Source organism: Capra hircus, chromosome 19, assembly GCF_001704415.2.
Source record: "Capra hircus breed San Clemente chromosome 19, ASM170441v1, whole genome shotgun sequence".
Lineage (NCBI taxonomy): Eukaryota > Metazoa > Chordata > Mammalia > Artiodactyla > Bovidae > Capra > Capra hircus.
In genome coordinates this window covers 28,922,795-28,946,119 of record NC_030826.1, presented here as the reverse complement: position 1 = coordinate 28,946,119, position 23,325 = coordinate 28,922,795, and the positions used below count along the sequence as shown (strand labels likewise).

The window sequence follows — 23,325 nt, the reverse complement described above, 5'->3', positions numbered from 1 at the left end:
GTCAGCTGTCCATGTCACCCCTGATTTTCTCTTGGGCTGTAGTGAAGTGAGTAACCCCTGTTAAGGCTGCCCTGTGCCTCTTAATGAGTTGACATTTATTCCTAGCTCTTTGTTTTTATAGTACATTTTAAAAATTGAGATATAATTCACATACAATAGAATTCACCCTTTTCAAGTATGCACTTCAGTGTATATTCACTATTTAACCCTAGGACATTTCTGTCACCCCAAAAAGAAACCCTCTGTCCATTCACAGTTACCCCCTTCTTCTTCCCTCCCTAATTCCTGACCACCATCTCTATGGCTTTGCCTGGAATGTATGTAATACATGGAATTACATACCATGTGCCTTTCCGTGTTTGGCCTTTTTTCAGCACGATGTCTTCAGGGTTCGTCGGTGTTGTAGCGTGTGTCAGCAGTCCGTTCCTTTTTATGGCTGAATAGTATTCCACTGTGAATAGAGAACATCTTATGTATCCATCCTTCAGTTGATGGACAGCTAACGGATGGTTTTGATTTGGGGCTATTTTGAAGAATGCTGGCACACACAGTTTGTGTGGACATTTTTCATTTTCTCTTGGCTGTATTACTCAGGAGTGGAATTGTGGGGTCACATGGTGAGTCTGGGCTTAACTTTTTAAGGAACTGCCAACCTGTTCCCAGCTCTTTAACCTCTAGTCCTTAAATGTCATTTATGGAAGGCTGTAAAAAGATAACCTGCTGCTTCAGTCTTTGGCAGAATCTGAAGTTCTCTGAGATGGGATATGGCTTGCCCTTAAAAATGGCCCCTCTTCTGTTGAAGCTGATGTGCCACGTGCCAGCCTTCTGCAGCAGGAGATTGGTTTGTGGTTCCTGCAGGCCACCAACGGTGATTCACCACCAGCAGAAAAGAGTCACCAGAAGACTGGTGTAGAGAAGGACCTAGGTTAATCTGAACCAACAGAGCCACTCCCCATCCCACAAAAGTGACTCCCCAAAAACCAAGATGCACCTAAGACATTAAAAAAAAAAAATCCCTTAAACAGGTGATCCTGACTCTTTCCTGAGCTGCTCAGTCAACAATGCCTGCTGTTGGCAGTAATTAAGGTTAGCAGGAGCTTGAAGTTCTATTGTGTTCTCACTTGTAACCCATGGTGGGACCGTGAACTTGGGTGAGCAGTGACCCCTCCCATCCTCCTGATTTTCCAGCCCAGGACTTGGGAGGCGTGTCATTTGTGATTTGCTCCAGGTTAGGAAGTGGATGTTGGTCAAGCACAGACTGAGCATTCAGACTCTTTGATGCAGAATTCTGTGTTCTTTTATTTCCAGCTCTTGGCAGTGCTCACACTCGTTTTAAAGTCTAGATAAAGGTACTCTGGTTTTCTTTTTGAAATCATCGAGTTAGTTAGAGTTGGAGCTTGGTTTGGGCATGCTTTGATAAAACTGTGGTTGGATCTTTGGCACGAGGGAGGAGGTGGCCGTGTGTACCCCCGACCCCATCCTGTGTGTACAAAGGCAGTTTACCCAGTGTATTTTTACGAGTGTGTTTTCTGTGTTTATGTGTGAGGTTTCTTTACCGTGCTTGGCTGGTCTTAGAGTCTCACTTTGAGCTCTAAGAGGAAATAGAAGGATGTTCCTGTTATTTTAATAGCTTGTAAATTCCAAACTGCTAGATAGGTTCAGCTGGGATCAAACGTCGTTTACAGAAACTTTCAGGATGTTTCCTTTTGTCTGAGTGTTTTAAGAATCTACCTAATTGATGTTGTCTGGTGGAAATTTTTGCAAGTTTTAGAGACGCAGCTATGTATTTATACTTCACTGTGATTAAACACAGGGACATATACATGCCTCTCCCCCCACCCCACCCCCCAAAAAACCCCAAACTTAACTGCTTGGCTTTGCCTGAAATCATGAAAACAACTATTCATGAGCCAACATCCAGACACATAGAGGACCTTGTGCAAGTAGAATGAAAAAATACTTTCAAATGTTGTTAAGCGAATTGGGAAGGTATGAATAAGAATATTGCCATTAACAAAAAATGTAAACTGGGTGACTAAGCGTTTGAAGAGGGCTTTTGGATTTCCTCTTAGCTTTCTGAAATTTTTTATTTAATAGGTAAATCTCAATTTAGCATGCCCAAAGGAGCACAGATTCTGAAATAGTAGGTCCTAAAGAAAGGAATTTTTACCATCTCGCTGCAGGAAAGGAGTGCCCTATTTTAAGCCATCATCCCCTGATGGTGATGTAGCCTGTTACGTTCTGAGGTGGTCAGGTTCCAGCTGCAGTGCATCAGTGCAGAACAGGGGTCTCAGAGGCCCCCCGGGAGGGCCTGGGAGTCTGCATTTCAGGCAAGTTCCTAGTGATGCTTGTCCATGGCCCACACTTTGAGTAGCAGGGCCCTGGAGAACTCGCCTTCTGTCTTTTGAGAGGATTTTGCTTTGTAAGAAAAGATATGAAGGTCCGTCACAGTGTGGGAGACTCAGCCAGGACCTGGTCCTGGGGCATCTTTTCTTGGGTTGACCTGGGAGGTGGGCTGGGCTGGGTAGAACATTCCGTTTCTTATCCATTCTTTCTGTTTGATACTGGTTTTGGTCACAAAACCTGTTGATTCAAAGGATGTGTGGCTCATGCCCTGGATCCTTCCCACAAAGCTCCTGCCTTTGGATCAGCAGGAGCAAGTTTCATCATTGAGGTGGTTGCTCTTAGCCCCACGGAGACAAAATAATGTGTCTCTCCACCTCACTGAGCCCCTGGGCTTTGCTCTAGGATTATGCCCCTCTGAGAGCTGGGAGATAGCCCTCATTTCTGGGGGTCTCAGGGAGCATTGCCGTCATGCCCCCTCTCCCTGAGCCCTGGTCGCTCAGTGACTCGCTGGCTGCTTGCCCTGACCGAGCCATTCTGTCTGCCCAGCTGCAGGTGTGATGGTGTTCCCGGCAGGAACCGAGGACCCATGGGTGCCCCTTTTCCCCACACCAGGACCAGGCCAACAATTAGGCTGCCGCACCTGTAGCAACTTGGAACCTGATCCTGGGGACCTGACTCTGCTTGGAACCTGATCCTGGGGACCTGACTCTGCTTAACCTCAGTGCTGCATATACGACAGACTGCCAAGGCCAAGGTGGGGCTTCAGCATCTAGTTTTAGGACCTTGAAGGTTTCTCCCCAGCCCCCGCCACCTCCTCCTTTAACTACATTTTCTAATGATGGGATTAGGGGCCCTTCTGGTCTTAGGTGCTGCCTACACTTGCCTGGGCACCTTTTCTTTGGACCGACCTGAGCATGACTCTCTCCAGAGAAACCTGGGGGTTCTGTCCTTTCTGCATCCCATTCCCAGTGCTTCTCTGAAACATGGTTTGTTTTCTTGCCTTTGCATGTACACTGGAGTGTTCTTTTTCAAAAATTTCATTTACTTATATTTGGCTGTGCTGGGTCTTTATTGGGCTTCCCTTGTGACTCAGCTGGTAGAGATTCTGCCTGCAATGCGGGAGACCTGTGTTCGATCCCTGGGTTGGGAAGATCTGCTGGAGAAGGGATAGGCTACCCACTCCATTATTCTTGGGCTTCCCTTGTGGTTCAGCTGGTAAAGAATCCGCCCGCAATGCGGGAGACCAGAGTTTGATCCCTGGGTTGGGAAGATCCCCTGGAGAAGGGAAGAGCTACCCACTCCAGTATTCTGACCTGGAGAATCCCATTTGACCCTGCTCGTGGGCGTTTCTCTAGTTGTGGTGAGCGGGGGCTGCTCTTCATTGTGGTGGCTTCTCTTCTTGCAGAGCACAGGCTCTAGGCTCACGGGCTTCAGTAGTTGTGGCGCACAGGCCTAGTTGTCCCAGGGATCCAACCTGCATCCCCTGCGTTGGCAGGTGGATTCCCAACTACTGGACCAAACTTTTGGCTACCTTGAGGCTGATTTCACAGCTTATGGGAAGCCCCCTGGAGCATAGTGCCTTCACCAATACCTGTCTCCATGCTGCTGGCAGATGGCTCTGGATACCAGGGTGTTTGCAGACTTGAGCTGAGCGATGCTGTCCGCCAGGGATGGGATGCGTTTTTTTTTCTTATGGTTTCCTACCCTCTGCCTGGGACAGCCAGTCTTTCTTGCGCCATCTTGGAGGAATGGCCCAGCCATGGTTGAGAACTCCTTTTTGAGACCTTGCTATGCATCTACAGAAAACACTCCTTGTCTTTGGTACCAAGTGGCTTCTGTCGTGTGCTTTCCCCTAGCCTCCCCCCATGCTTGTCTCTGATTAGGGATTTGATATCCAGAGGATTCAGGTTAAGAGACAGGCAGGGGCTATTGCTCCCAAAAGTTGTACCTGCTGTATAGGTTTCTTCTAGTTGAAAGTCTATATGTTTTCTTAGAAAGTCAATGTCCGTAGATACCGATTTACATTGTCATTTCCCAGACCCTCTCTTATCTGATATTAGGGGTCCTGCAGAGATTGGCCACCTTGAGGCTGATTTCACAGCTTATGGGGTTCACTCTGGTCTGATAGATTCAAAACCACCAAGTGTATCCTGAGGTCTGGCTTGCTGTGAGCGCTCATTCTCTTTCAGTTGGGGATGGTTCAGCCCCTGGGCCCAGCACTGCCCGTAAGCAGCAGAGGTCCGTCTGTCTTCTGTGCACATTTGGTGAGCACTTTGGCAGCCATGGTCAGGACACACTCCTGGCTCTATTTTAGGGGCAATGAGGAGTGTAAATGGGCCCAGCCGCAGATTCCTCAGCTTGACACAGGGCCCCAAATGGAGCCAATCACCAGCCTCACCCCACTCAGCTGTTGGGAGTCTTGCGATCACATCTTGGTGGGCTGCTGGTTGACCACGCTCAGTCTTCTTCCTCCAAGCTGTCGGAGTGTGGAATCTACCACCTGGCTGGGGCCCTGACTGTTCCTAGCCCTGGCAGGGCAGAGTAGGGCTAGGGCTGGGGCCTGAGCCCTCTCCAACGGGCTCCTTTTTCCTCCACACTCACCGACTCGAACTGTAACACACACCTGATCCAGGAGTCCTAGAAGCTGGAGGAGGACCTGGAGGGGGGTGGTGGGCCAGTTGCTGATGCAGGAGAACGGTGTAGGCGGTGGAGAGTTGTGGTCTGGCTTCTGCTTCGTGTCTGTGACATGTCAGTGCATCACCTACGAGATGTGTGAACTGCAAGGTGACTGTCACTTCTCTTTTACCCTCCGACCTCCCAAGACTTTCCCTATGGTCCACCCTAACCAGAACATGCAGGAAAATGGGTTCTGAGAGCTGAAGTTCAGCCTCGCCAAGGTGACCCGTTAGAGACCCATGACACCAACAGAAGGCTGGCTGAGCTGATGGGCAGACGGCACATTTGGGAGTCAGAATGATCTAAAGTTAGGGAAATAATTTGATCTGTGCCTCTTCCTTGAAGGGTCTTTGTGGACCTCCCTGGTGGCTCGGTGGTAAAGAATCCACCTACAGTGGAGGAGATTCAGGTTCGATTCCTTGGTTAGGAATATCCCCTGGAGAAAGAAATGGCAACCCATTCCAGTATTCTTGCCTGAAAAATCCCATGGACAGAGGAGCCTGGTGGACTATGGTCTGTGGGGTCACAAAGAATCAGACATGACTGACTGACTAAGAGACCTACTGACCTTCTTTGTAGAGGGTTACTAATTGCAAGGATTATATTGAATCAAGGGTGTCAAGGGTCTCACTTTGCTCCTGGTTGCAGGGTAAGAAGTCTTGAGACCTTTTCACAGTTCTGGACGCTATCCACGGACATAATATCTCCACATAATTAAGTTTCGGTCTGTTCCCTCCATAAATGGCTTCTTCATATCAGGATTGTGTATTCCTTGTGTTAAGTCCATTCCTAGGAAGCTTCTATTTCTTCTTGTTATTGTGAATGAAATTTAATTATATTTTTAAATTGGTTATTGATGATATATGACTCCAGAAGGCTGTTAATAAATAATCATGTTCTATCTTTAATGGGAATTCTTCTTGGGTGTCCTCCTAACTCTCTAATCCTGGCCATTGGCTTTTAGATAGCATGTATTATATTTTTCTATTTAGCATTTTAATATCTTTTTAATGTGTGTTTTTCTCTGTCCTCATGGAGAGTATACGATCAGGCTGCTCCTAACACCAAGAAGTGGTATTTTTGGAGCCACAAATAGATGTGGAATTTTATCAAATGATGCCTTATCAGCATCTCTCAAGATACTCATAGATTTTAAAAGCCTTTTTGAAAGTTTAATACCATTAATGATATTAATAGATTTTCTAGCAGGACAGTGTTGAGATCAGAGACAACTCAATGGAAAGAGTGTAGGACAGAGTGTCTGAAAAGCCAGATTCCGGCTCTAGTTTGGTTCTCGGTTACAAATCTGACCTTGGACCAGCCTGTATGCTTCCCTTTTCGCTTTAACGATAGCTCGCATCTGTGTTTCCTTGTCTGTCATGTGGACATAATTCTGCTTTCCCTCCCTTTCTTGTTAGTGAGTTGGAAGGATCACAATGAATCAGTAGTTCTTTCCTCTACATTTGTTTAAATGTTTTCTCGTCTAAACAGTGACAAAAGTGCAAAACGAGGGGCGTTACCATGTTCCTTATTGGACCGTCAACAAGGAATTCATGTGTCCATTCAGTCATTCCTCCAGCAAATATTTATGGAGCAACTACAACGTGCCAAGAATTGTTCCAGACACTGAGAATACAGCCGTCAATGGAGTAGACCACTTCACTTCACAGGGGAGCTGACATCCTGATAAACACCCAAGAATTGTTCCAGACACTGGGGATACAGCCGTCAATGGAGTAGACCAGTTCACTTCACCGTGGAGCTGACATCCTGATAAACACATACCTTCACACATGTGTCAGCTAAGTGATACATAATATGAAGGTCTGTAAAGCAGGGGGAGGGGGTGGAGAGTGAGGAGGATGTGGGGAGGTTTACTTTAAGTGGAGTGGTCAGCAGAGGCCTTTCCGAGGTGACATTTGAGCAGAGAAAGAAATGAAGACGGGGAACGAGCCACATGGAGATCTGGGGAAGGATAGACATGCCCTGAGTTGGGTGAGCTGGCGGGAGGAGGGGATTTGAGTCCTAGTAGGTCAGGAAAGGTTGATGGTGCGGTACCTTGTGGACCTATCATAGGTGCTGTCTCTCTATTTTTTTTTTTCCAGTATGAAGGGAAGTCCTTGGGGATGAGGGGGTAGGTTGTGAACTGTGAATGACTTGGTGGCACTTTGCATCCTAGAGGGTCTCTCTGGCTGCCTGATGAATTGAGGCCGGTTGTGAGTTGAGGTGGGCAGACCCGAGGGAATGGTGATCCAGTGGATCACATGGAGGTGGTGACGAGTGTTCGACTTGGGGTCCATGTCTAAGGAGGCGCTGACGGGATTTGTTGATGAATTGCTAGCCTCATCTTAGAGATAGCTCCTTGGCTTTTCCCGTGAGAAGGAAATGTGTCAAGCTCCTCTCTCCTGAGATGGGAACTCTGGCCCACATTTCCCACAGCATCATTGTGCTGAGTTGAGAGAAACCTCGAGGACCCCCAGCAACTCTCCAAACCTCTGGCTGGACCGAGAAATGAAGATAAATCACCGAGGGGTTTGGACGTCCCCAGAAGAAATCCCCTTCCAAGGCCAAGCTTAGAAACACAGTTTGACCAGATCCACGGAGGAAGCCCCCTGCCTCCCATGGGTCATGGGAGGTTCGTTTGCAAAGGAAGATGAGCAAGTTGGCGCCCTGCCCCAGGTCACGGTTGGCTGTAGTCACAAGATACTCTGCCACGGGTGACACTGTGATTAGTGAAAGACAGACCGCGCTTGGAAGGCGTCTGCTTTAATTCGGGGCATCTAGTCTTCCTGCAGACAGCCCGTCGTGCTGCCCCGGCTGCAGCCACCGCGTGCTCCTCTGGGGCCAAGTTGCTAATTTACGTCTTTGCCCTTTCAACTGTCCCTCCAACTCCGAACCAGAAAAAGTCTCATCTCTCCTCAAATGTTACGGCTTCAAGTCTTCCCCCGTGGTTTTCTGCTGGTGCTCCTTCCTTTGATCTTCTTCTGGGAACTTATTTCCTTCCCAGAGCTGAGACATGCAGCTCTGAGCAGTGCAGACGCCTTCCCCCACCCTGGCTGGTGGGCACCCCCATCTCCACCCCCAGTGCTGAGCCTCTTTTATGTGTGCTAGTGGGGCAGGGAGCTCAGAGGGTGGTACCAGAACTGTGGATGGACAGCAAAGAAAACGGCGTCATGCCTGCACTGTCCAGCTTGTTCCCTCCACGTGGAGATGGGAGAGCACAAGTTAAAAATAATCTTAAAAGGCAAAGTTGGAAATATAAACAAACGTAAACCAGCAGGGTGTGATGGAATGTTCCTAGCCACCCCCCACCCCCACTTTTATTAGTTTAGGAGAAGTCTGGCCAACCCAGTTCCTTGCCTTCATTGTAGAGATCCAATCTGAGTGATGGGCAGGGAGGGGCAGAGTTAGAGCAATCTGGAAAGCTAGTTTCAAGAAGAAAAGAGGAAGGGCTGATCTTGAGGATGTGTGTGTGAGCATCTCTTGGTCTGTCTTTGGAGAAAAATGTCTGCTGGGGAGAAAGACCCAAGCCATGGGGACACAGGAGGAATTTAAAGTTTTCTGAAGCAGGAGGAAGATGTGGTTTTTGGCTGACTCCTGCAAGTCAGATTGAAAGAGAAGTGAAGGTTTTAAGTTTTGTTCTGTGCTGTGAATGGACCCCTTTTCCTCCTTTTAAGAAGAGACTCAGTAAAAATCAAGTTGCTTTTATAGCAGTTTTTGGTGACCTGAGTGATGTTTCTTCGAATGTGATACCATGGGGAGGCTGAGTCATGGCTGTGTGGACAAGGGATTTGATGATGTGAGGTGATTATCTGTGTGTGCATGCGAGCATGTACACAGATGCACGTAGAGTGGGTGGGGTTGAAGATAGGGAATCCAGAATTGCTGGATTCGATGGTAACGGTGCTTAACCTTCTGAGGAACTCCCTGAGGAGTTTCCAAAGCTGGGGCACAGTTTACATTCCTCTGTATGAGGGTCTTCCCATCCCTGCCAACACTTGTTGTTATCTATTTGATTACAGCTGTTCTAGTGGGTGTGAAGTGGCATCTTGTGGTTTTGATTTGCATTTCCCTGAATGCTAATGATGTTGAAGATCTTTTCAAGTGCTTATAGGCTATTCATATTATCTTCTCTGGAGAAAGGTCTTGTCAAAGCTTTTGCCCCTCATATTGAGTTAAATAACAAATATCTTTTTATTATGGAGTTGTAAGTGTTCATATTACTCCAGATTGAAGTCCTTTATCAGATACATGATTTACAGAAACTTTCTCCCATTCTGTGGATTGTCTTTTCACTCTCTTGAGAGTGTCCTTTGAAACATAAAAAATTTAAAATTTTGATGACATTCCCCCCCCCCCCGCCGTTGTCCCTTGTGCTTCTATTGTTTAAGAAACTGACGTCTAATCCAACGTCATGAAGATTCACGCTGTATTTTCTTCTATGAGTTTTATAGCTGTAGCTCTTACCTTTGAAACTTAGATCTCTTTTGAGTTAATTTTTGTAAATAATGAGATAAAGATGTCAGTTTCCTTCTTTTGCATGGGGTACGGACACGATTAAGCAACTAACACGCACACACTCTGGTCCCACACTGTTGGTTGGAAAGACTGTCCTCTCTCTGTCTTATGGGCTCAGCACTTTTGTCATCAAGACATCTTGTAACTATGTTAAGTATTTAAGTCATTGGGCAAGGAAACATCTCATGTATGATGGTTGTGCAGAGGGAGAAATCAAATCAGTCAAGGATCATTTATGTTAAAAGATGCCCTTTGTTGGAATTTTAAACAAGATTTTGATGAACACTTTCCCTGTGAGTGAAAATAGGCGGCAGATGATGCTGTTGATTAAATATAAGTCACGAAACACGGAGTTTTATATTCTGGCCCGCTTAAGGGGGATTAGGGGAGGCACTTGGCCTCGGTTCACTCTGGAATTCCATCATCCATGGACTGAAAATCAGAGCTGAGTGCATCAAGTGTGGGTCTGTGAGCACAAGGAGCCCCCGTCTCATATGTCACCCCAAGCCCCTTCCTCAGCCGCTCCTTAGCCAAGAGGTAAATGAAGTGACAGAGGGCAGCAGTCATCTGGGGGACTCTGCACAAGTTGTTTCTTGGCCTTGATTTAGGAAAGGGATTAGGGAATTATTTCCTCTCAAAGCCTCCACCGCAGAATGGAATCCTGGAGCACCGAGGCCTCTGCCTCCCACGTGTGGGCTGGGCGGTGGAGCCGCCCCGGAATCGCGGGTGTGGGCCAGGGGGAGGCACGCACGGCCTCATGGGGGGACCCGGGACCCCGGCCAGGCCAGGGCCATGTGCTGGGCTCCCAGGCCTGGCCTGGCTCCCTGGAAACTGGACCCGAATCCCCCTCCGGCTCGGCTGTTTCTGGCAGTCCACCCAAGCCGAATGCCCCAGAGCCAAGGGTTACCTAAGCCCCAGATGTTTAGAACCCTGACTCTGTGTGTGTGTGTGCTCCATCGAGAGCTTATGTGGCCCCGGAGGTGGTCCTGGAATCGCTCAGATCTTTGTGTGGTTCTCGGGTTTCATCCCTGTTTCCAGGGAGAGGCTCGGGGTTCCAGCATTTGCTCAGGGCTCTTTGTCCTGGTCTGCTCAGCCTGTGGGAACTTGCCCAGTCTCAGGGGCTTCGGGGAAGGGTGGTGGTGGGGGCGGGTTCAGGTCTTGGAGGGGAATCTGGTCAGAGCTCTGGGCTTAAAGGGCTTTTCTGCCTAGGTCCAGTGTTTCCTGGGGTCAGGTTAGTGTCTTTAGAGTCAAAGTTTTCAAGTAAGTGGTGTGTCCTCCAGCCCTGAGTCTGGCCCTCTGTGTGTGTGCTAAGTTGTGTCCTGCTCTTTGTGACTCCGTGGCCTGTACCTGCCAGGCTCTTCTGTCCGTGGGCGTCTCCAGGCAGGAGCACTGGAGTGGGTTGCTGTGCCCTCCTCCAGGAGATCTTTCCGACCCAGGGATCGAACTGATGTCTCTTAAGTCTCCTGCATCAGCTGGTGGGTTCTTTACCACTAGCGTCGTCTGGGAAGCCCGTCCCTCTATGAGCCGACAGTTGAAATGCTTCCGGGAAGCTGGATGGAGCTGTTGATGACGAAAGTTCTGGAATAAAGAAAAAGTGAGCCTTTCATGCAGTACCTCAAGCCCAGGTTTCCTCCAGACCACAGAGCCGGTAGCAGGAGCCCACCCACCCCCCACTGCCAGGCCCCAGCAACGCCCAGCTGCAGACTTTGCAAAAAGTCTGTGTGGTACCTTCAGAGAAACCACGAGTCCCCCTGATGTAAACTGGAGCTGGGTCTAGAAAGGGGCTTATGGAGGGGAAGGGAGGGCCCAGTGATGCCTTCTTTCCAAGGCTCCCTGAGTCCCTGCTTCTTAGCTAACCCCAGCATTCATAGCAGAAAGACACCCACAGTCACAGAACGTTGCATCATCTCGAGTGGGGTTGATGGATTCAGATGCCAGGCACCAGGTGGATCGTTGGGCTCCGAGGAACAACATGCCACTGGCAACAGGCAGCCTCGGCCAATTGTGGGGAACCTTTGCCCAGCTGGAAATTTGAAATCACCCCATTCTGTAATGTTGGTAATTGATTGAGACTGGAAACAACAGCCAGCAACACAGTATGCCAGCCAGGGCTTACCAACCTCTGTCTGCTTGCAACCTCTCCCTGCAGAGGACATTCGGTTCTAGGCACAGGGTGACTCACCCAAGGTTGCCAGGCTGGTCAGCAGTGTGCCCTCGCTTGGATCTAGATGCCGCTTGGGCTCTGGTGCTGTGTCCAGCCAACCGTATGAGACCCAGTGTGGTTACAGAAGGATCACTCAGCTTAGGGAAGGTGCCTGGCAGGGGTTTGAACCCAGAAGTGGGGCTCTGGCCACTCTGCTCTCACTGGGAAAGGGGGTCAGGATCTGTTGGTTCCAGATCATGTTCTCTCCCCACACCACCCCCCCGGGATTGGTCCTGACCCTCAAAATAGGGCTGCTGTTCGACCAGCAAGCCGCTTCCCCAGATTCTGTGGGCTGTTCAGGAATGAGAGGCGATCTTGTGGGTGTGTGCGCACACCCACGTTCTTTTCCTCTCCTCCCTCACACCCATTTATTGTTCCTGGGTTTTCTTTTTTGGCCGCATCTTGCAGCATGTGGGCCCTTACTTCCTCGACTGAGAATCAAACCTGTGCCCCCTCCCTTGGAATGGAAGCTCAACATCTTAGCCACGGTACCACCAGGCAAGTCCCATTTCTAGGTTTTCTCCCTGAACTCCAAGAAGTTCCCCAGAAGGCAGACCCGGAGAGTTGAAGGAGATACGGGTGCACCTTACGTTATTGCACTTTGAAGATACTGCATTAAAAAAAAAAAAAAGGTTTGTGGATACCCTGCATTGTCAGATGATGGTTAGCATTAGCAATGAAGCATCTTTAAATTAACGTATGTATTTTTTTCCAGATATAATACTATTGCACACTTAATAGACTGTAGTAGAGTGTAAACATCTTTTACACACACTGGAAAACCAAAAAAAAAAAAAAAAAATCTCTCATGATGGACTTTGTTGTGGAGACTGAATCCACTGTATCTTCAAGGCCTGCCTGCACTTTTCTCTGCCTGGGAAGTGGCTCCCCATTGGCGGGAAAGACCTGTTTAAGCCATGCCCTCCCTGAGTCACTAGGTCGGGTCATTGCTGGCAAGTTGGTGTCAGGGAACCTGAGTAGTGTTGCCAGGCTCAGTCCCCTGCAGCTTAGGGTGCTGCTCTGAAGGGCGCAGTGGTAAAGAATCCACCTACCAATGCAGGAGACCTGGGTTTGATCCCTGGGTTGGGAAGATCTCCTGGAGAAGGAAATGGCAACCCATGCCAGTACTCTTGCCTGGAGAATTCCATGGAGAGGGGAGTCTGGTGGGCTTCAGTCCATGGGGTCACAGACAGTCGGATACAACTGATCGTGCAAAGTAAGTACTGAGAGGAGAGCAGGTGTCACGAGCGCCAGACCAGGCCGCAGACTAGCAGCATCCTCAGCGGGCAGAGTCTGGGAGCTCACTGCTTCCACTTGGTCCAGGCCCCTCTGACTCCCTGATGGGAATTGAGGTGAAGTGTCAGGAGTGGGAGAAGGGGTATGAGGGGAAGTATTAATAAATAAAGCAGGGGGCATGCATGCTAAGTAGCTTCAGTCATGTCCGACTCTTTGCAACCCTTTCTCCTCTGTTCATTCAGGCAAGAATACTGGAGTGGGTAGTTATTTCCTCCTCTGGAGTAGGGGGGTGGAGTCTTCCTGACCCAGGGATTGAACCTGAGTTCCCTGTGTCTCCTGCATTGCAAGCAGATTCTTCACCCATTGAGTGATCAGGGAAGCCCTCTAGCTGAGTGTTTTCTGGATGTTTCCTAGTCCTTTAAGGCTGGTCCAGAAGAAGGCCAAGCAGGAGTTTGTCTAGGTTCTCCACTGGCTCTCACCCTCAGTGGACCCCTCACCCGGCCTTGTTCCCAGCATCACCCTGACCCCACTCCCATCAACCTGTCACCATTCACCCACCTTTTCCATCCTCCTGGGAAAGAAAGAACAGTCTTCTTTTTTTCTCCCTTTTAATCATATGATATATGCAGTTTTGCAAGTTGCCTTTTTTCTTTAAACTTAATATATGTTAAATGTCTTTTTATGTGAGTAGATGTATCTATTGTTCAGTCACCAAGTGATATCCGACTCTTTATGACCCCAAGGACTGTAGCCCGCCAGCCTCCTCTGTCCTTCAGTATTTCCTGGAGTTTTCTCAAATTCATGTCCATTGCATCAATGATGCTGTCAAACCATTCTCATCCTCTGTTGCCCCTTCTCCTCCTGCCCTCAGTCTTTCCCAGCATCAGGGTCTTTTCCAGTGAGTCGGCTCTTCACATCAGATGGCAAAACTATTGGAGCTTCAGCATCCAGCAGTCCTTCCCATGAATATTCAGGGTTATGTCCTTTAGGATTGACTGGTTTGATCTCCTTCCAGTCCAGGGGACTCTCAAGAGTCTTCTAAAGCATTATTCTTAGTGTTTGCTTTTAGTTCATTGTTTGGATAAACTATTTATTACTTCTAATCCCCTAGTGGTGGACACTGAGGTTGCTTTCTTTTTCTTTGTTTCCTATTATTAAGATCACTGAAGTCAGCGTACCTCCTGAGACATCTTTTCCTGGTAGTTTCCAGTTAGGCCTATGGTGTACTTTTTTTTTTTTTTCTTTAAAGTCTATATTGAATTCGTCACAATGTTGCTTCTGTTTTATGTTTTGGTTTTTTTGGCTGTGAGGCATGTGGGATGCCAGCTCCCTGAGCAGGGATTGAACCTGCACCTTCTGCATTGGAAAGTGAAGCCTTAACCACTGGACCCCCAGGAAAGTCCCTCGAGAGTGCCTGCTGCACCATTCACTGGGCAAGACTGGCATTTGCAGGCCTAAAGGAGAAAAACGTCAAAGAGAAACTGGTGGCCGTGTGTTCTACCAACACCCTTATGCCAGAGACACCTGCTCCCTCTCCAACATCAATCTCTCTCCACCATGCTTTGCTTTTGCCCATCCTTCAAGACCCAGTTAGCACCCTGCCACTCCCAGGAAGTGGGCCGCTATAATGGAGGGAAGGCTAGACTTGGAGGCTGAAGTCTGAATCTTGGCTCTGTGCTTCATTGCTGTTCCGTCATGGCCGACTCATTGTGACCCCATGAACTGCAGCACGCCTGGCTTCCCTGCCCTTAATTACCTAGGAAAAATCTCTTGTCTTCTCAGTGACTCTTATTTTCTAATCTTTAAAATGGGAACAGTAATACTTAACTCACAGATTTATATACTTGGCACATAGTGGGCGATGAGTAAATATCCGTTTCTTTCTTTTTTTTTTTTTTAATTGGAGTGTAGTTAACCAACTCCAGTATTCTCACTCCTGGAGAATCTCCATAGACAGAGGAGCCTGGTGGGCTATGGTCCATGGGGCTGCAAAGAGCTGGACACGACTGAGTGACCAAGCACACACATAATTGCTTTAATTATAATTGTTGTCTTGGTTTCTGCTGTACAACAAAGTAGATCAGCTGCATGTATACACATATCCCCTCCCGCTGGAGCCTCCCTCCCACCCTGCTCGATCCCACCCATCTAGGTCTTTATTTTCAGGTCTCCCTCAGTTATTCCAGTGCATGTAACTTCTCCCCCATCCCCCTCACCCCTGGCACCACATCCACCATGGGGCGCCTTTGTACCTGCAGACTCGACCTATGAGTGATTTGAGTCTTTGAGTCCATGGTGGTAACCTAGGCTCTTCAATGGGTTGTTTTTCACCACTCAGACACCTGGAAGGTTGAATGAACGTCTGTCAGAATCACTGTGGCTCCTTCTGTCAGACTGAAAGGAGGTCTTAATGAGATCTGTTGCCACCTACAAATGATGCTGTGGGTTAGGTGAGTGGGGCCCATATCTGCCAATAGGATTTGTGCCTGGGGTGGTTGGGCAGGGGGCCGGCAGGGCATAGGATATCTGGGCCCTTTCCTTTGGATTCGGTCAGTAACTGTGTCCTGGAGGCTGTGTTTCTTACTTCTGGGACCTGTCCTGTTGAATCTCACTTCCCCAAATCCCCATGCTCAGATGCTCAGTTGTGCCTGATTCTTTGAGACCCCATGGACCATAGCCCACCAGGCTCCTCTGTCCATGGGATTTTCCAGGCAAGAATACTCAAGTGGGTTGCCGTTTCCTGCTCCGGGGGATCTTCCTGACCCAGGGATTGAACCTGAGTCTCTTATGTCTCCTGCGCTGGTTGGCGGTTTCTTCACCACTAGCACCAGCCAGGAAGCCCAGGTCTCATTTAGTAGGTCTCACTTAGGACCCGTGTATGCGGTTTTCTGAGTCTTGCGGTGGATGAGGGCCGGTCTTCTCTGGGCTGTGCTCTTCCTTGTCCACCTTCAGCCTGGCCTGTCCTTGTTGGCGGCTCGTGCAAGACCCTGGCACCAGGGGCCAGTCAGAGCTGGGGGGGGCAAGTGGGGAGCCTTCTCGGGCACAGTGAGGGCCCTGTTTTCCTCCCCCACCTCGCCGGGGGCCCCCGTTCCCTGCAAGGAGAGTCACGCTTTCCCCCTTGAGATAAGAATAGAGCCTGACTGTGCCCCAGGACAGAGTCCAGCTTCTTCAGCCAGGCCTCCGAGGCCTGGCAAGGGCTCCCAGATGGTACTGGCATGAGTGGGCCCTGGCCGCCTGCCCCGCCAGCCCCTTGTGCATTGTGTGGCGGGGACACTGATGCAGTGTGCGTGCCTGCCCGGCCCTCCACCCACTGCCCAGAGCCCTCTGTCTCCAGGCTCTGCTCAGGATGGAGGCGCCTGGCCTGGATCAGTTCCCCCAAGCTCTGTGGTGCCCCTTGCCTTCCCCGGGAGGGCCTCTCCACCCTCCCAGCCGTGAGACCTCCTGTGAGCAGCCAGGCCTGCCTTTTCCTGGAAGGAAGGGCTGGAGCTGTGGCTAGGAGCGGAGACCAAGAAGAGGCCATCCAGGGGGCTGAGTGTTGAAGGCAGGGGGCCCGGGGGACTCTTCCTGCCACCCCAAGGGACAGGAGGCAGGAAGCAGCAGGGGCCTCAGGCAGAGTGGTGGCGGCGTGCTGGGGCCCCTGCCTTTGTTGTTCAGTCGTGTCCGACTCTGCGACCCCATGGGCTGCAGCATGCCAGGCTTCCCTGTCCTTCACCACTTCCCGGGGCGCACTCAAACTCATGTCCGTTGAGTCGGGGATGCTGTCTAACCTTCTCGTCCTCTGCCGCCCTCTTCTCCTTTTGCCTTCCATCTTTCCCAGCATCAGGGTCTTTTCCAGTGACTTGGCTCTTCACATCAAGTGGCCAAAGTATTAGAGCTTCAGCTTCAGCATCAGTCCTTTCAATGAAATTCAGGGTTCATTTCCCTTAGGATTGACTGGTTTGATCTCCTTGCTGTCCGAGGGACTCTCAAGAGTCTTCTCCAGCACTGCCTGTGTCTGAGTTAGGAGCCGGAACAACCTTGCCTCAGGCCGACAGTAGGACCGAACCAGGAGCTGTTAACCAGATCCAGGGCATGGAGTGTCCCCTGGCTCTTCATGTGATCGTGTTGGGGGATTCCTGGTGCCCTTTCTAGCCTTCAAATTCTAAGGCCAGGCTTTTCAAACTATGGTCCTTGGACCAGCATCAGCCATCGACCTGCTCGATCAGAAAGCAGTGGAGCCCTGAAATCTGTGTTGAGCATGTTCTCCAGGGACTTGTGTTGAGCGTGGGAACCCTGGGACCCTGCTGATTTTGAATATAGTTTTCAGTGCTTTTTCCAGAGTCCAACAGGTGACTCATGAGTGTTGAGGCTGTGGAAACCTTGAGGGTCCCATCTAAAGACATTCAAGTAAAGAGATATTAAAATATGTGTTTGAATATGGGGTCCCCCATTTAATCTTAAAAAAAAAAACAGATCTCAGCCTGCACATTTACACGTATTTCAGTTAATTTGACAGCATGTCCAGTTGTGTTTGGGGTTTACGGGGTGAGAAAAGCCAAGGTTCATGGCTGTCAGTAACTGGTTTGTGCAGTGTGGGCGTGGTTGGGAGCCAGGGTTTTCCACTTTGCACTGGGGGCTTTCCACCCTCCCTCCCATGGTTGTTAACCAAACCTGCCACACACGTCAACCCAGGTGTTTTGGGGCGATGTGCTGCCAGTGAAGGTTGACTGGGTCCCTCTAAGAAATGCTGGCATAGACGCTGGTTCCTCTCTCAGGAAGAAAGCACTTTTTGTGAGTCTTCAGTGGGAGGGCGGGATGAAGGCAGATGGCACGGCTGACCATTTGAGTTTCCGAAGCACCGTCCCCGGGTTGGGTCTGGGAGAGGCAGAGGACCACGTTCACAGATGGGAAAGTCCACTCTCAGGGGTCGGGTCATAGAGCTCATCAGTAAGTCGTGTCCTCTGATGTTCTTTTCCTTCCGTCTTGTCAGCTGCAAGGGCTATGGTGCCGATGGCCCTTGGGGCATGGGGTTTGATGGTGCTAATGAGAGTGGATGTTGGGTGACCTTTAGTGAGAGGTCAGGCTCTTGCCACGTGCTTTGGGGGCCTTGTGTCAGGGGTCCAAAGGGCTCCAGGCAGCCCTCAGCCCACCGCTTCCTAAGTCTTCCCCTGCAAGAATGGGTCTCAGTGAATTTTGAGATGGCTGTGCTGTGCCCTGGGTGGGAGGGTTGCCAAGTTCCTTACTGGGGTGCTGGAGGCCCCCAGGAAGCACTTGGGCTTCTGAAATTTCACTGGAAAGTCTGGGATTGGAGAAGCAGGGGAAAGGTTGATGAAGAAGAAGCAAGCAGTCTCAGTGGGCCACAGTTAGATCTTCAGTACTCCCATACTCTTAACTAAGTAACAAGCCTGTGGCCTCACTGATGGGTGCGTGCATGTATGCTTAGTCGCTTCAGTTCTGTCTGACTCTTTAACGACCCTTTGGACTGTAGCCCACCAGGCTCCTCTGTCCATGGGATTCTCCAGGCAAGAATAATGGAGTGGGTTGCCATGCCCTCCTCCAGGGGATCTTCCTGTCCTAGGGATCAAACCAGTGTCCCTTACCTCTCCAGCACTGGCAGCCAGGTTACACAGGTGGCTAGGCTATTTTAAAACAGATCTGTCCAATCAAAAATATTTAAATAGGGACTTCCCTGGTGGTCTGGTGGTTAGGACTCTGCATTTCTGCTGCAAGGGGGCACCGATTCAATCCCTGGTTGGGGGACTAAGATCTCATATGTCACACAGTGTGGCCAAAACATAAAATTTAAAAAAATTTAATAACACGAGACAGCATTGACGTAGCACTTGTTTTTCAGGTGCTGTTCTAGAGACTGTACATTTATTTATTCACTCATTTCATCCTTGCAATAAACCTATGAGTACTACCAGGCCTGTTTTATGAGGAAATTGAGTCACAGAGCAGTGAAATCATTTCTTCAGGGTCACCCAGTCAGCAACAGGGTTTGTACCCATGCCATCTCTCTCCAGAGTGTGTGACCCGAACGACTGGTTGCTGTATAGATTTTGTACGTGCCTGCCATAGAGGGGCATGGAGCCCCCACAACTCAGTGCAGCTGTAAGGTGTGGAGCTCAGAGCATCTCTGCTGAGAGTCATCACCAGGGTCTGGGGATTGAGTCCTGGTCTAGCTGAACCATTTAGGGGAGACTCCGTATCAGGGCTTCCCAGTGGTAAAGACGCTAATGGTAAAGAACCCACCTGCTTATGTAGGAGATATGAGAGATGCAGGTTCAATTCCTGCTCCCGGAAGATCCCCTGAAGGTGGGCATGGCAACTCACTCCAGTATTCTTGCCTGGAGAATCCCATGGACAGAGGAGCCTGGCGGGCTACAGTTCATTGGGTCGCAAAGAGTCAGACACGAATGAAGTGACTTAGCGTACACACATGCAATAACAGGGCAGGATGGGAAACTGATGGTGCCCCATCTTCTCAAGTCTCCTCCATTTCTGGAGAGAAATGAGACTGGAGGGTTTATGGCGGGGCAGAGGGAGCCTGGGGCCTGCCCTGGTCCCGCTGGATGAACAGTGGAAGGAGATGGATGGTCCAGAGGCCCAAAGACTGTCAAGGGTGTGTATCAAAGGCCAGTCTTGACTTTGTTCCACACAGGAAGAGCCTTTGTGCTCAGTTCACTTGCAGTCCCCCAGTGGTTAGTGCCACTGATAAGAGAGTCCCAAATTGTGGTCAGAGACTTGAGCTGCCAAATGCTTTTGGTCCCCAGATGGCCTAAGTGTGACGTCCTGCACGTCATCCTCTGCCCCCGGGCTGCCGTGGGCTGGGGACCACAGCTGGGCAAGAGGAATCAGAACCTGCTCTACAGAGATGCTCAGAGTGGAGGGGAGGGGATGGTGCTCCTTGGGAACGTGTTGGTCTGCAACATGGAACGAACAAGTGTGTCCAGAGGCCCTAAAACCAGTTGATGCTTTGGGATGGTGACCAGGCAGGGCGTAAGGACAGTCTGTGGGCAGCTTCCGCAGAGACCACTGAGTTGTGACTTCCGCTAACCCAGGTCCAGGTGGTGATGGGGGCGTGAAGTGGGAGGGAGAACATGGGCCAGGCCCTTTGACCAACAATCTGACACTCTTGAGGGGAGGGGAAGTCTCTGTTGCGATTGGCATGTTGCAGAAATCCTGTGGATGGTGAGCTTTTGCTCTTTTGTCACCCTTCTGGAGTTACTGCCTTTAACTTCTGTCTCCTTGGATAAAATGTATAATAAAATATAATAAACTGTAAAAGAAAGCATCTTCATGAAAGCAGGGCTGTGCCCGGGGATGACCTCCGGTGAGCACTCAGTGACTGAGGGAAAGAAGGAGGCTGAACAGCTAGACAGTTCTTCCTGGAAAGAAGTTGTTTCTTCTTGGAAACAACTGTAATATTTTGAACCAGTTAGAATTGCTGCCCACCATCCCAGTCCGCTCTGAACTCCTGATTCCCCTTGTTTTATTTGTTTTCTTCCATCACCTTCTTTTTTAAAATAATTTTATCTATCTATTTATTTTTGACTGTGCTGGGTCTTCATTGCTGCTCAGGCGTTTCTCTAGTTGTAGCGAGAAGGGGCTCCTCATTGTGGTGGCTTTTCTTGTTGGACCCCAGGCTCTAGGGTGCACAGGCTCCCAGGCTCTGGAGCACAGGCTCAGTAGCTGTGGCCCACGGACTTAGTTGCTCCTTAGCATATGCGATCTTCTCGGATCAGGGATCGAACCCATGTCTCCTGCATTGGCAGGCAAATTCTTTACCACTGAGCCACCAGGGAAGCCCCTTCATCACTATTCTACTATTCTTTATAGTTTATTTATTGAGTTGGCCAAAAAACATCTGAACAACTTGGCCAGCTCAGTATTTATTGATTTTTACTGTCTGCTCCCTCTATCCCCATGCAGAAGTCAGTGGTCCATGCAGACAGGGTTTTCCCCTTCTCTTTGATCACTGACATGCCCCAGGTGTCTCAGAGCAGTGCCTGACCCTGGGTAGGTATTCACTAAATATTTGTCAAATGAATGAATGGATGAATGTGCCAGAGAAGGGCTTGGCTTGTGCTGTCTGTCCCTGAGGATCCGCTTGCCGTAGATGTTGGAACATGTTGTCCTCAGGGAGGGGCAGGCCTGCGTCCCCTGGGAGGGGCCCACACGGTCTGGCCACCTGCCCTTGGCCCTCTTTGTCCTCCTGATTTCCTGGGCCTCTCAGGTGGGGCCATGTTGATACTGTCCAGCAGCTCTGACACAGAAGGGCTTTCTAGGACTCGTGGGCTGGACAGTGAGGACCCCTGGGGGCCAACTGGAACCAGACCAGTAGTGAGGTGAGCTCTCCTCAACTGAGGATCCTGGAGTCTGCGGTCAGACAGCATTCCTGAATCCTGCCTAACTAACCGCACCCCCCCCCCCCAACCTCCACCGCCGCCCTGGTCCCCCTTCCCCACAACTCAGATTCCACCTTCTGGGCTGTGAGAAGTCGAAAAATTCCAGATTGAGCAATGGTAGGCCGAGACAAAATCCCTGTTGACTCAGCCTCTGTCTTGTCTTGCAACTGGTGCCTGACCCAGAGGATTAACCGTGGTCATCCTGGCTGGCCCTACACCCTGGGCTGCCGCAGGGCCCAGGCATGTCCCATTACTCTCAGGATCAAACCCAGACCCCAGTCCTTAGCCTGGTGGTTGGGCCCAGTCCAGACCCCTGGCAGCACCCCCGTGAGAGCCTTCAGCTGTGGCCAGGAAGTCCATTTCCAGCTTGAGCTCATCAGTTTTGCCCCTGACCTCCTGACCCATATCCAGCTGGCACTGCCATTCAGCCTGTCCACGCCACCCGCAGCGTGTCCTGCTCAGCGAACTCCAAGTCTGTCGCTTCAGCCGCTCTGGCCAAAAACCTTGACAGTCCCCTCCCGCCGCTTTCTCTCACGTCCTGTATTTGGTTTGTCAGGTAAGCATGTGAGCTCCTCCTTCCAGATACAACTTAAAAAAAAAAAAAAATCCAACCACTCCTCACCACCCCCACCACTATCATTTTGCTCTGAGCCACAACCACCAGCATCATACCCTTTGATTTGAACGGTCGCCTCCTGACTCAGAACATCTGGATGGGCCCCTGTGATAGCAGAGTAAATGCTGATGAGGTCCCCACAGCAGCTGACAAGGAGCTACACAGTCAGACACGTGACTGCCCTGACTCTGGAGCCTCTCTTCCCCCTCATTCGCTCACCTCCCTCACCCTGCCTCTCTGGCCCTCCTGCAGCTGTTCCAGGCACGCTTCCTCCTCAGGGCCCTGGCAGCCTGCGTGGCTCACTCCCTGCAGTGGACTGAGTAATGGTCTCCACAGATGTCCACGGCCTAGTCCCCAGAGCCTGTGGGGACGTTACCTTACAAGGCAGACGGGATTCCGCAGGTGTGAGTAAATGAAGGCTCTTGTGATGAGGAGGTGGTTTTGGATTATTCCGGTGGGTCCAGTGTAAGGACAAGGATCTGTAGAAGAGGCAGGCGGGAGGGTCAGGTCTGGAGTGGATGTGACGGCAGGAGTTAGAGATTGAGGGTGTGGGGAAGGGGCCTCGAACCAGGGAATGCGGGCAGCGTCTAGAAGCTGAGAGGAGAGGCATGGAAGCAGGTTCTCTTTAGGGCCTCTTGAAGGAACTGCCTTGCCAGTACCATGAGCCCTTCTAGGCCTCTGACTCCAGAACTGGAAGACAACACATTACATTGTAACTTTGAGCTTCCTTCTTGTTGTTGTTGTTTAGCCACTGAGTCACGGCCGACTCTTTAGCAGCCCCCAAGGACTACAGCCTGCCGGGCTCTGTCTGTGGGATTTCCCAGGCAAGAATACTGGAGTGGGTTGCGATTTCCTTCTCCAGGGGATCTTCCTGACCCAAGGATCAAACCCACATCTCCTGCATTGACAGGCAGATTCTTTACCACTGAGCCCTGGGAAGCCAGCTAGTTTGTGATAATTTGGTGCAGCAGCCAGCAGAAACTAGCCCACTCTTTCATCTCTTTTGAGTCTCTCGCTCACCCCTTTACCCTACTCGGTTCTTTTTCTCCATCACTTGTCACCTTTCAACAAAACTGACTCATTTACTCATCTATCCAGCTGTTGTGTCTCTACTCACAGGGGTGTGAGTTCCGTTAATGTTACAATGTAGCATTGTCAGAGCCTAAGAGACCTTGTTGATCTCTAAACACAACCTTATTTCATCAGAGTGAGGTGAGGAGGGGTCCTGCTAAAAGCTATGGGTAATTTCTAGAGCCCCGAGGGCTCAGGCCTCCCAGTGCTTCCACTCTCCAGCGGTTCTCTCTTTAGGGCTCCTCCTCCCTGAGGCCACACCCAAGGAT

The 23,325-nt window shown here is 50.2% G+C and overlaps 1 protein-coding gene across 3 annotated transcripts in view; it reads left to right on the top strand.

Moving 5' to 3' along the window:
* GAS7 (growth arrest specific 7) overlaps nt 1–23,325 on the top strand; it is a 203,839-nt gene that overhangs the window by 30,404 nt on the left and 150,110 nt on the right. Inside the window, exon 2 of one of the 3 annotated variants that reach the window (XM_018064651.1) lies at nt 2,893–3,100. The exons of the other annotated variants lie outside the window; for them this stretch is intronic. The gene's annotated coding sequence lies outside the window, so the exon portion shown is untranslated. The remainder of the gene's footprint in view (nt 1–2,892; nt 3,101–23,325) is intronic. 3 annotated transcript variants of the gene reach the window in all.